Raw genomic sequence first — 12,102 nt, 5'->3', positions numbered from 1 at the left:
TGCTAAAAATCTGGATAAATTATTGAAAGGAATGTTAGTTTTATTAATTACATGCCAGCAGGCATGCCAGCTAAGATAGTAAGACAACTGTTGTTATGTTGTTTTCTTTTTTGTATTGGTCTTTGGCACTCCGGGCGGGTAGGTGTTTGGTTGGGTGGTGGCGATGGTGGCTCGGAAGGGGTGGAGATGGTGGGGTCAGGGGAGGGGAAGGTGTTCGGGGGACTGAGGACATTTGAGCGGTTTTACTGCAGGTGGATGGTGTTTTAAAACATTTAGTTTTAAAAAAACAGTTAGACAAGCTAGCTACTCTAACTTGATGGATAGCCTGAAATGGCTTCTTAGTAACTAGTTATGAGGTTGGGAACATATCTGGGCTAGCTAAAGCCAACTTTTGTAAATTACTAGGTGGCTAGTAATATTAGAGAATAAGAAGAAGAAGAATGTAAACAGGACAAATCTGAGGGGGCACGTGCCCAGTGCCAAGACACAAGAGGTGAGCCGCATAAGAATAAGCGAAGTGTTGATCTAACTTCTTATAGATCCTTGTATTGTTTACCCAATTAGGGAGCGGCTGTGGTTTAAAGTGCCTCTCTCTTTGATTTTGAAAGTCCCATTATGTGAGAAGGGATTGAACTGATTTAGTCTATAAATTATTCATAATAAGGTAGACACTGAATTATTTAGTTTCCTCAACTTTGCAACCATGGTTGAGAATGTAATGATATAATATATCATGATGGCTTGGCTGCTTGGAAGCATTGGACTGAGCATTGTTATGAGGAGAGTAGAACGGAAGGGAAGTTGTTGTGGAAAACTTTTAATTGTATGACATTTATTACCCCAAGGCTGTGATGAATTGCGATAACATGAAAAAGCTGCAAATACTTTATAAATAAGATTCATGAAAAATATTGAAGTATTACCAGTTCTAGCTCTAAAATGAGCAACATATCAAATATATACACTACATGACCAAAAGTATGTGGACACCTGCTTGTCTATCATCTCATTCCAAAATCATGGGCATTAATATGGAGATGGTCCCCCATTTGCTGCTGTAACAGCCTCCACTCTTCTGAGAAGGCTTTCCACTAGATGTTGGAACATTGCTGTGGAGACTTGCTTCCATTCAGCCGCAAGAGCATTAGTGAGGTTGGACACTGATGTGGACCGATTAGGCCTGGCTCGCAGTCGGTGTTCCAATTCATCCCAAAAGGTGTTCGATGGTGTTGAGGTCAGGGCTCTGTGCAGGCCAGTCAAGTTCTTAAACACTGATCTCGACTAACCATTTCTCTATGAACCTCGCTTTGTGCACGGGGCATTGTCATGCTGAAACAGGAAATGGCCTTTCCCAAACTGTTGCCACAAAGTTGGAAGCACAGAATAGTCTAGAATGTCATTGTATGCGGTTGTTAAGATTTCCCTTCACTGGAACTAAGGGGTCTAGCCGAACCATTAAAAACAGCCCCAGACCATTATTCTTCCTCCATCAAACTTTACAGTTGGGGCAGGTAGTGTTCTCATGGCATCCGCCAAACCCAGATTTGTCCGTCGGACTGCCAAATGGTGAAATGTGATTCATCTCTCCAGAGTCCAATGGAGGCTAGCTTTACATCACCAGCCGACGCTTGACATTGAGCAAGGTGATCTTAGGCTTGTGTGCAGCCATAGAAGCCCATTTCATGAAGCTCCCAACGAACAGTTATTGTGCTGACGTTGCTTCCATAGGCAGTTTGGAACTTGGTAGGGTGTTGCGCACTTCAGCACTCAGCAGTCCTGTTCTGTGAGCTTGTGTGGCATACCACTTCGCGGCTGTGCCGTTGTTGCTCCTAGACATTTACACTTCACAATAATAGCAATTACAGTTGACCGGGGCAGCTCTAGCAGAGCAGACATTTTACAAACTGACATGTTAGAAGATGACATCCTATGACGGTGCCATGTTGAAAGTCACTGAGCTCTTCAGTAAGGCCACTCAACTGCCAATGTTTGTCTATGGAGATTGCATGCCTGTGTGCTCAATTGTATACACCTGTCAGCAACTGGTGTGATTGAAATAGCCAAATCCACTATTTTGAATGTGTGTTCAAATACTTTTGAGTATATATAGTGTATATCAATATATCAAAACCACAAAGTGTAGAAATACATTCTAAATCAGCTAGTGATCAAAGTAATAGAATATGTTGTACATTACTGTTGTCAGGGAGAGGGAAAGAGACAGACAGAGGTAGAGGGAGATTGAAGAGATGAGAGAAAGAACTCAACTGAATTCATTTCACTTTTGTAGGGTTTTCATTTCCCACACTAGACAGAAGTACAAATAAAGGGTGAACACGAAGTCAGCATGGAGTGCCCTTGCCTGGTAGGCTTCCCAGCAAACCCTGCCATCAGTCACAAACTACAGGTGATTACTCACATTCTGAAGCTGCCATCTTACATTTTGTAAATAAATAACAATATCGTCTATTGACAAAATGTCCGGTGAGAGAACCATTGAATTCCCATTTAATTACTAAAGCCTGCTCGAAAGTGTGAGACACACAGTGTGGTATTGTCCCCCGTCTGGGGTAATTTAGAGCAGATGCGTCTAGTATCCTCTGTGTCAACATGAAGCTAATTGTTAGTGTTTGTTAGCTTTTTTTCACGGGTATGAATATCCCTCGAATACTGTTGCCTGTGCGAAGCCTCCTCATTATCCTGCCTAATGAGAAAGAAATTAGAGGCCAGTTAACTCTATCAGACTGCACTATTGGAGGTAGAACATAGGGGGCAGCATGTGGTGTCGCATGGCTGACTATAATTTTAGCTTGTTTTTATTCTTCCCAGAAACCATTATGCTTGGATGAAATTGCAGAATTCATCAACATCAAATGCTCAATCACATGCAGCTACCACGTTTCTCAAAAACTCTGTTAAATATCTGCGCCGGATTAAGATTTAGAAAATGTCTGCAGAAAGAATGAGGTGTCAGCTATAACATGACACTGAGTTTGAAAAGTGGTATTTTGGTTATTGAACTACAGTAGGTGAAGCAGATAATGGAATTACAGTAATGGATTTCATCATGGGTCCCTGATCTGTATTATACGGAAATGCATAATTATGGATGTGAATAGAATTTTATTTTGCATATTTGGGTATTATTCTACACACTGGTTATTATTGTAATGAGCGCCTTAATAAGACCTCATTTGGTTGGTCCGAACCGGACCAAATCTAAAGCAATCAGAGAAGTCTATGTTCCACAAGTTTGGACATCACAGTACAGCACAGTAGAGCACAGTAGTGCACAGTAGACTACAGTACAGCATATTAGAGTTCAGTACAGTAGAGTACAGTAAAGTAGATATGTTCAGTACAGTACAATACAGTACATTATACTGTACTCTACTATAGTATGCTCTACTGTACTGTACTGATTTACTGCACTGTACTGTTCTCTACTGTGCTGTGCTTTGCTGTACTGTACTGTCCAAACTTGTGAAACATAGACGTCTATGATTGGTTGAGATTTGGTCCGGCCAGGGCGGACTGACCCAATTTCAACTACTTTTCAAAGTCCATTGACGTCCAGTGTCAGTCGGTGCTCAGTGGGTGGGGATGTTTGTTACAGTAAATGGAAAGTGGGTAAATGGAAAGTGGTAGGTGTCAGGAAGAGCTGGGAGAGGTGTCATTAACTAAAGAGAGTGAGAAGAGAGAGAGACAGTGATAGGGAGGAGTTGTCCAGACAATTTTTTACAGTCTTACTTGGACCACCAAACAACAGAAAGAGGGTGAAAAAAATAGTTGAGTTGAACATAACAGTATACCAGTGGAAGGGAGGACAGTAGCAGGTGACCCAACTATGTTCTGTGACTATGAATTCCAAGTCAATTTCCGTCTTTTAATCCCTTAATAAATCATAAACCTTTATAAATCATTGAAAAATGTATAAATCAATTACCTTTACTTTCTACTTCTGTGAACTGTCATTATCCTCCCTCCTCGTTTTTTGGCAGAAATGCCTTCTGGAACATGTGAACTTTCATGTGCCTTAATAACAAACTTGTATGTCATCTGTAAATAAGAATAACATTGTTAAATTATGAGCCTAGTTGGTTTAGCCACAGAATAAGAGAGCAATCTTTACACTAACCATGGTTGGCTGAGATAATGAGTGGGCTGGACATGCCGAGAGATGAGTTCGGAGTTCGGATCGGTCTGCCATATAGCACGCTTCTGTCTATTTGAGCTGGTCAGTGTGCGTAGGTAATCCTGTCAAACGCAGCTTTTTTAAATGCATTGTGTAGTAGAACTGCATTAGTGTTGCTCTCCACTTTCTGGAGGACCGAGTTTTGAAATCAGTGGAATTAGAGTATGATAGCTAAGGAAATGGAGAAAACACCTGCCTCCGGATTACATCTTCAAACTAAGGGCAACCATGGCATCCGTGACAGGAAGAAGCGTCCATCCCTGATGTATATGGGTAAGATAGTCTAGCTGGCTACATTTTCAGATATTACAAGTTTCTAATTTGGTTAAAGTGTCCTGTTAGCTAGGCAGCTAACATTAGCTGGCTGGCTTGCTAGCTAACATTACATGTATGACCTTATTATTCGTATCTCAGAGCCATTTGCTTTGCTTTGCTAGTTATAGCCTAATGTTAGCTAGCTGGTTGGTTAGCTACCTGCAGATTCATGCAGGGTAGTAATGTCATGAGTTGGGATTATGGTTCATTGTTTACCTATCTAGCTACATCTCGTAACGTCATGAGTTGGGATTATGGTTAATTGTTTACCTAGCTACATCTCTTAACAAAAGACTCCACTATGCAAGTAACCATTTCAATAGAATGTCACTGCGACAACTGTTGCTAGATATGGCTGGTAAATTTGCTCTGGCTGTCTACTCCGATTTCAGAGCACTCTGAGTGTGCCAGACCACATAATAACTGCTGATTTTATGTACGCTCAACACCCATTGAATTTGACTGGTGTGCGTAAACGTTGACAAAAAAAAACGTAAATTGTTGCTAGCAGCACAGTTGCAGTCACCAACCCTCTGGATAACATCAAAACAGCCTAACCAGCTCTGTTAGGGTGAGTTAAATGGTCAGTGAGCTGTTCTCTCATTTGTGTCTGGAAGTAGCTAGCAAGATAGCCAACGTTAGCCAGTTAGCTTGGGTGCTTGACTGTTGTTGTTAGGACAGAACGCTCGGATAAACCCTTAAAGAGATGGGTGGGGCCAAAGCTTAAGAGAGTGTGAATAATGCTGAATGGGTGTAGACAAAGAAGAGCTCTCCAGTAGGTACCAAAACATTGAAAGGGCATTTTCTCAAAACTGAGATTACAAGTTTGTGAACTTTCAAATCAGAATTACTTTCCCGTTGTTCCTCAAATGCAGTGTACGATATACAGTTGAAGTCGGAAGTAAATACATTTCAACTCAGTTTTTCACAATTCCTGACATTTAATCCTAGTAAAAGTTCCCGGTCGTAGGTCAGTTAGGATCACCACTTTATTTTAAGAATGTGAAATGATTTATTTGAGATTTTATTTATTTCATCACATTCCCAGTGGGTCAGAAGTTTACATACACTCAATTGGTATTTGGTAGCATTGCCTTTAAATTGTTTAACTTGGGTCAAATGTTTTGGGTAGCCTTCCACAAGCTTCCCACAATAAGTTGGTTGAATTTTGAACCATTCCTCCTGACAGAGCTGGTGTAACTGAGTCAGGTTTGTAAGGCCTCCATGCTCGCACACACTTTTTCAGTTCTGCCCACACATTTTCTATAGGATTGAGGTCAGGGCTTTGTGATGGCAACTTCAATACCTTGACTTTGTTGTCCTTAAGCCATTGTGCCTCAACTTTGGAAGTATGATTGGGGTCATTGTCCATTTGGAAGACCCATTTGCGACCAAGCTTTAACTTCCTGAATAATGTCTTGAGATGTTGCTTCAATATATCCACATAATTTTCCTGCCTCATGATGCCATCTATTTTGTGAATTGCTCCAGTCCCTCTTGCAGCAAAGCACCCCCACAACATGATGCTGCCACCCCCATGCTTCACGATTGGGATGGTGTTCTTCAGCTTGCAAGCTTCCCCCTTTTTCCTCCAAACATAACAATTGTTATTATGGCCAAACAGTAAACATTTTGTTTCATCAGACCAGAGGACATTTCTCCAAAAAGTACCATCTTTATCCTCATGTGCAGTTGAAAACCGTAGTCTGGCTTTTTTATGGCGGTTATGGAGCAATGACTTCTTCCTTGCTGAGCGGCTGTTCAGGTTGTGTCGATATAGGACTCGTATTACTATGGATATAGATACTTTTGTACCTGTTTCCTCCAGCATCTTCACAAGGTTCTTTGCTGTTGTTCTGGGATAGATTTGCACTGAACCAGACATGTGGAGGTCTACAATTTTTTCTGAGGTCTTGGCTGATTTCTTTTCATTTTCCCATGATGTCAAGCAAAGAGGCACTCAGTTTGAAGGTTGGCCTTGAATTACATCCACAGGTACACCTCCAATTGACTCAAATGATTTCAATTAGCATATCAGAAGCTTCTAAAGACATGACATAATTTTCTGGAATTTTCCAAGCTATTTAAAGGCACAGTCAACTAAGTGTTTGTAAACGTCTGACCCACTGGAATTGTGATACAGTGAATTATAAGTGAAATAATCTGTCTGTAAACAATTGTTGGAAAAATGACTTGTGTCATGCACAAAGTAGATGTCCTAACCAACTTGCCAAAACTATAGTTTGTTAACAAGAAATTTGTGGAGTGGTTGAAAAACGAGTTTTAATGACTCCAACCTAAGTGCATGTAAACTTCCGACTTCGACTGTACCATTGTGTAGCTCTATGTCTGCTTTTATCCGATATTTAAAAAACAAAATGTTGCTCTATAAGACCGAATCAACGTGGTCGGTCACATATGTTTGTCAAATAAACCCTTCTTCCACACCCTGTTGCCTGGTGAATATATCTGGCATGGTGTCTCAGAGCATGGTATTGTAGCCTCTATACATGTCTAAATACATTCATTGCTAGTTCATATCATAACTGACAGGAGAGGTAGAGCTGAGGAAGATGCGCGGCCACTCAGCCTGTCCCCTAGTGATACTTCAGAAGGTTATACATCTCACTTTATCAATTTGCCAACATGATTACCAGCAGATGTTGTCATGTTCTGACCTTAGTTCCTTTATTTATATCTTTGTGTTAGTTTGGTCAGGGCGTGAGTTGGGGTGGGTAGTCTATGTTCTTTTTTCTATGTTGTGTTTATGTGTTTGGCCTGGTATGGTTCTCAATCAGAGGCAGGTGTCGTTCGTTGTCTCTGATTGAGAATCATACTTAGGTAGCCTGTTTTCACCCTTTTTAGTTGTGGGTGATTGTTTCTGTCTCTGTGTAATTACCAGACAGAACTGTTTCGTTTTCGTTCGTTCTACTTGTTATTTTGTTTTTGGTGTTCAATGTTAATAAATTATCAACTTGGACACGTACCACACTGCATATTGGTCCGATCCTTCATACTCCTCGTCAGAGGAAGACGAATTTCGTTACAGATGTGTCCAGTGTGTGGCCTCATACCACATCAGCAAGTCATGCGTGGATAAGCTTTTTAAACATACAGCAATAAACATATAGTGAGAAAAATAACTTTCTCTAGTCTGGAAGTAATTTACAGTTGAAGTCGGAAGTTTACATACACTTAGGTTGGAGTCATTAAAACTTGTTTTTCAACCACTCCACAAATTTCTTGTTAACAAACTATAGTTTTGGTAGGTTTCTACTTTCTGCATGACAGAAGTAATTGTTCCAACAATTGTTTATAAATACAAGTTCAATCTGTACTTCAATGCACATATGGTGTGCATTATAAAATAAGGAAGAAAGACAAGGTGGGGAGAGAGGTGTAGAAGACAGAAAGGGAAATAGGTAAGCGGCAGACAGCATATGATTAATTGAATTACAGCGCTACCCTAATATTCTCTCAGTTCATCACAATTGCGGTGTCTCCTAACCAGCCTTGGGCCCCCAGTTGGCCATAAGGTTATCTTAAGAGTGGGTAAGGTGGCGATGGCGGAACTGGCTTCCTCTCTCACATCAAAACATACCTGCAGACGAGTGACAGATGGAAAGAGAGAGAGAATGATTCAACCTTGTTTTTTTTTATTCTAACACGGTCGGTCATCATAATCAGGAGGTGAAATGCAAAACTGACCTTGGATCATTAACTCTGGGACTACTACATCTCTGTCTGTATTTCAATGTAAAGCATCTCTTTATTAATACTTCCTGGTGACCCGACCAAGTGACATCTCACCTATGATCATGCTGTGCCCTATGTGTCAGCAAGTTCAGATGCGGGAGGGGTTCACCAAAACAGCTGACATAACCTAGAGGATTTAGGGAGAAGGGGGAGAGGGATGAAGTGAAGAAGAGAGACTGTTATTGTGTGTGTGTGATCTCACCTAGTGTCTACAAGTGGCTACAGAGTACTTTATGCTGAAAAACAGACACATGAGGACAAACAATAATAGATATGTCAATAGAAGATGTGACGCAGACACCTATCGGAGTGTATCTGAAACATTTTAATATAGAGGGCTATGTGTCTCACCACTTGGATATTGCAAGGCTAACCCCCAGGGAAATCATGACTTGACAGCACAGATAGCAACAGATAGTCCAGTGAAAATGGCTGTGTTTATGTGGTGTAGATCTGAATATTAGCAGCTGACATCTTAAGGGTTTTTAAATTAATGCATGTAAGACAGGTTCCATGTACAACAAGACAGGCAGAGATGGAGAAAAAGAACAGAGAACAGTTTAATTACCTCTGGTTATGGACACTTTTTCCAGCAATAAGCTTCCACAGCCTGTTCCTCGGACCGTGAACATCTGGCAATATCTAGATTTTCGACCCCTTGATCAGCTCACTCTCTGAAAGTAAAGAAAACAGCTTTTTTTTATAGATATGAAAACAATAACTGAGATATGACCGTTCAATCTAAAGCAGCAGATGTCATTTTTACGATACGTCAATACAGCACAGTGCTGCTCATCTGAGATGCCATCTTCGTAGGTGTCAGCTTTGACTTCCTTTGTGTCGGAAAAAAAGTTGCTTTCAGAACATTTATTTTCGATTGAAAATAAAAAAAGGTTTTGCTCTTGACAAAAAGACACAAATGTACCTGCATAGCATATAGCAATTTGCCTGTGAATAACCACACTTTCCTACAAACGTGCTACTGTATGCAGAATTCTTGACGCATAACCGAAGATGCTGCCATATCCTACCACCACTTCCACAAGCCACTCAGGAGCAGAATGATGACGCGTGGAAGAGGGAAAGGAATGAGATGGGAACAACAATTTATTCCAAGTAGGGGAACAATAGACTATTCAACCTTCACTAAAGAATAGTCTAATAGCCGAACTAGGTGTGGGAAAAAAAACTCCTATCAGACCAGATTTGCCCGAATGACCAAGGGGTCAAAAATAAGTTACCTTACACGTTATGTTGGCTGACAATTTGTTAGCTCTGCTGTCATTACGAACCACATAGCATATCATTACAGCAGTATGTCAGCTAGCTAACTAACGTTAGTAGTTGTACATCAAACATGCTAGTATATTATTATAGGCTATCTAACTACCCAAGGTTTATTGACTATATTATTCTTGTCATTCTTAGCTCAGCTAAATGGTATAGTCGTTGTGCTTTCTCAATGTACATTCGTAAATTCGCTATGGCTATCTATAGGCTTGACAATAGAATGAGTCAAAATTCACCCAAGGCTGAAAAACGTCTTAAAGAACGTTGGCTAAACTGGAACACTACCGCAAACCCATAGCAAATTAATGGAACCGAACGTTCGCAGAGCCTGATTTGACTGGAGTGATAACATAACAAATTTATGTCTTTTAATTTTACCACTACAATCTGTTCATCGGACGAAACTGTAAAAAAACAACTTGTGTAGAAAGTAAACATCCGCACCTCGATGGTGTCAACTGTGCAATGAAAAAATAGGGGAAGAAATCAAACGTATATTTCTGGTCTAGCGATCGATGACAAGCGAGCTCGCTGCCCAGACTTACAAAGAGGATTAAAATGGTGTCCGTGTAACAGTTTTGCTTCCGTCCCTCTCCTCGCCCCTACCTGGGCTCAAACCAGGGACCCTCCGCACACATAGACAACAGCCACCTTCAAAGCATAGTTACCCATTGCTCCACAAAAGCAGCGGACCTTATAGAGCAAAGGGAACAACTACTTCAAGGTCTCAGACCGAGTGACACGCTATTAGCGCGCACCCCGCTAACTAGCTAGCCAAAAAATCTAAATATACACATTGCGAGATATTTGGCGAAATAGACAGACATGCCTATATTTCCCCAATAGGAAACAATGGGAAGACCGCAGAGTTCCAATATTATTTTTGTTGTTTACATTTGAACTATAAAACAACATGAGCAGATCTCATTGCCAACAATAGCGAAGCAGGCATTGTGACGTTGAACAATAAGCTGCGAATAGAATGTTCGGAAGGCGAGTTGGTGCCATTGTGGTCAATAGAACTAATAGGAGCTGGCATGGTGGAAAATGCACTAAAATAAGACCTGTTGTTTCACGATTACTTCAAAACGACGGCAAGCAGCTGGGAAATATGGTCATATTATAAAACTGGGCTAAACGGCGGATGCAATGAAATAGTTTTCATCAGATTTTTTTTTTTTTTTTGTCCAGCCTACTATCTACACGATTTCAGAGCACTCTCGTCTGAGTGTACCAGAGCGAAGAATATTTACTTTACGAGTGCTCAACACCCATTGAATATGGCCGGTGTCAGTAAACGTTGGAGGCAAAAACGTAATTAAATAGTTTCCAGCAGCACATTTACAGTCACCAACGCTCTGGTTAACATGAAAACTGCTTTACCAGCTCTGCTAAGGTGAGTAAAATGGGCAGAGTGGTCTCATTTGTGTCTGGAAGTAGCTAGCCAACGTTAGCTTGGGTGCTTGACTGCCATTGTAAGGCCAGAATGCTCAAATCAACCTTCCTCCTCGGCCCGAACGTCCAGTGTTCGATCCGAGAGCGAAAACAGTCTGAATTTACAAACTGACAATGCTCTGAATGTACGAGCGTCACATTGTACAGCGCCATATTTTCTGTTCCATCCTAACGGAAACCGGTCTCCCGGTGCCCTGCATTCTGTAGTACAGACATGGCCTGCTCTCCCTTATTTAAGGAACTAGGCACTTTCCCATGTTTACTACAGTATGTATTGCCTAGACTTTCGTTAATAAAATAAAGATAAAAAATACAAATAAATGTTGATTTAGTTATGGATCCTAATAAAACAAATAACCACATTCCGCTCTCTCCACTGGCTTCCAGTTGAAGTTAATAAAATAAAGATAAAAAATACTCTTTCAAATTGCAAATGTTGATTTAGTTATGGATCCATAACGAATTACTATGGGAACAAATATCACTAATTTACAGAAATATTGGAAAAAGTTGTCTAATGAAGGCAAACAATTTAGAATCCTCCAATCCTGTAGTCTACTCCCAACAACCGCGTTGTACAGCGCCATATTTTCCATTCCATCCTAATGGTTTTGTTTTTCATAATATTAATCAAATTAATCCCATATACTATGTTATTACAAAAAGGTTTTAAATTCTCTGGTAATGCCAATACGGAATTACTATCAAATGCTTCTCAAAGATGCCCTCTGGTGGTCAAACTAGCAATAACTTGCAGTAACAGAATAAATGGCTGAGAATTAAATGACCGTTCAAAAGTTTGGGGTCACTTAGATATTTCCGTGTTTTTGAAAGAAAAGCACATTTTTTGTCCATTAAAATAACATCAAATTGATCATAAATACAGTGTAGACAATGTTAATGTTGTAAATGACTATTGTAGCTGGAAACGTCTGATTTTAATGGAATATCTACATAGGCGTACAGAGGCCCATTATCAGCAACAATCACTTCTGTGTTCCAATGGTAGGTTGTGTTAGCTAATCCAAGTTTATAATTTTTAAAGGCAAATTGATCATTATGTTAGCACAGATGAAAACTGTTGTGCTGAT

At 40.4% G+C, this 12,102-nt stretch overlaps 1 long non-coding RNA gene across 1 annotated transcript; it reads right to left on the bottom strand.

The window, feature by feature from the left end:
- Positions 1–5,051: 5,051 nt before the first annotated feature.
- On the bottom strand, positions 5,052–10,267 carry LOC135563774 (uncharacterized). Its single transcript, XR_010460486.1, has 4 exons — positions 10,102–10,267; positions 8,835–8,940; positions 8,321–8,393; positions 5,052–8,111 (listed from the first exon to the last, which is right to left on the bottom strand). It is a non-coding gene; the product is annotated as an uncharacterized LOC135563774 (long non-coding RNA).
- Between the last annotated feature and the right edge of the window lie 1,835 nt (positions 10,268–12,102).

Source organism: Oncorhynchus nerka, linkage group LG22, assembly GCF_034236695.1.
Source record: "Oncorhynchus nerka isolate Pitt River linkage group LG22, Oner_Uvic_2.0, whole genome shotgun sequence".
Classification (NCBI taxonomy): Eukaryota; Metazoa; Chordata; class Actinopteri; order Salmoniformes; family Salmonidae; genus Oncorhynchus; species Oncorhynchus nerka.
The sequence above is the reverse complement of the archived record's forward strand: the minus strand, read 5'-3'. Positions and strand labels throughout refer to the sequence as shown.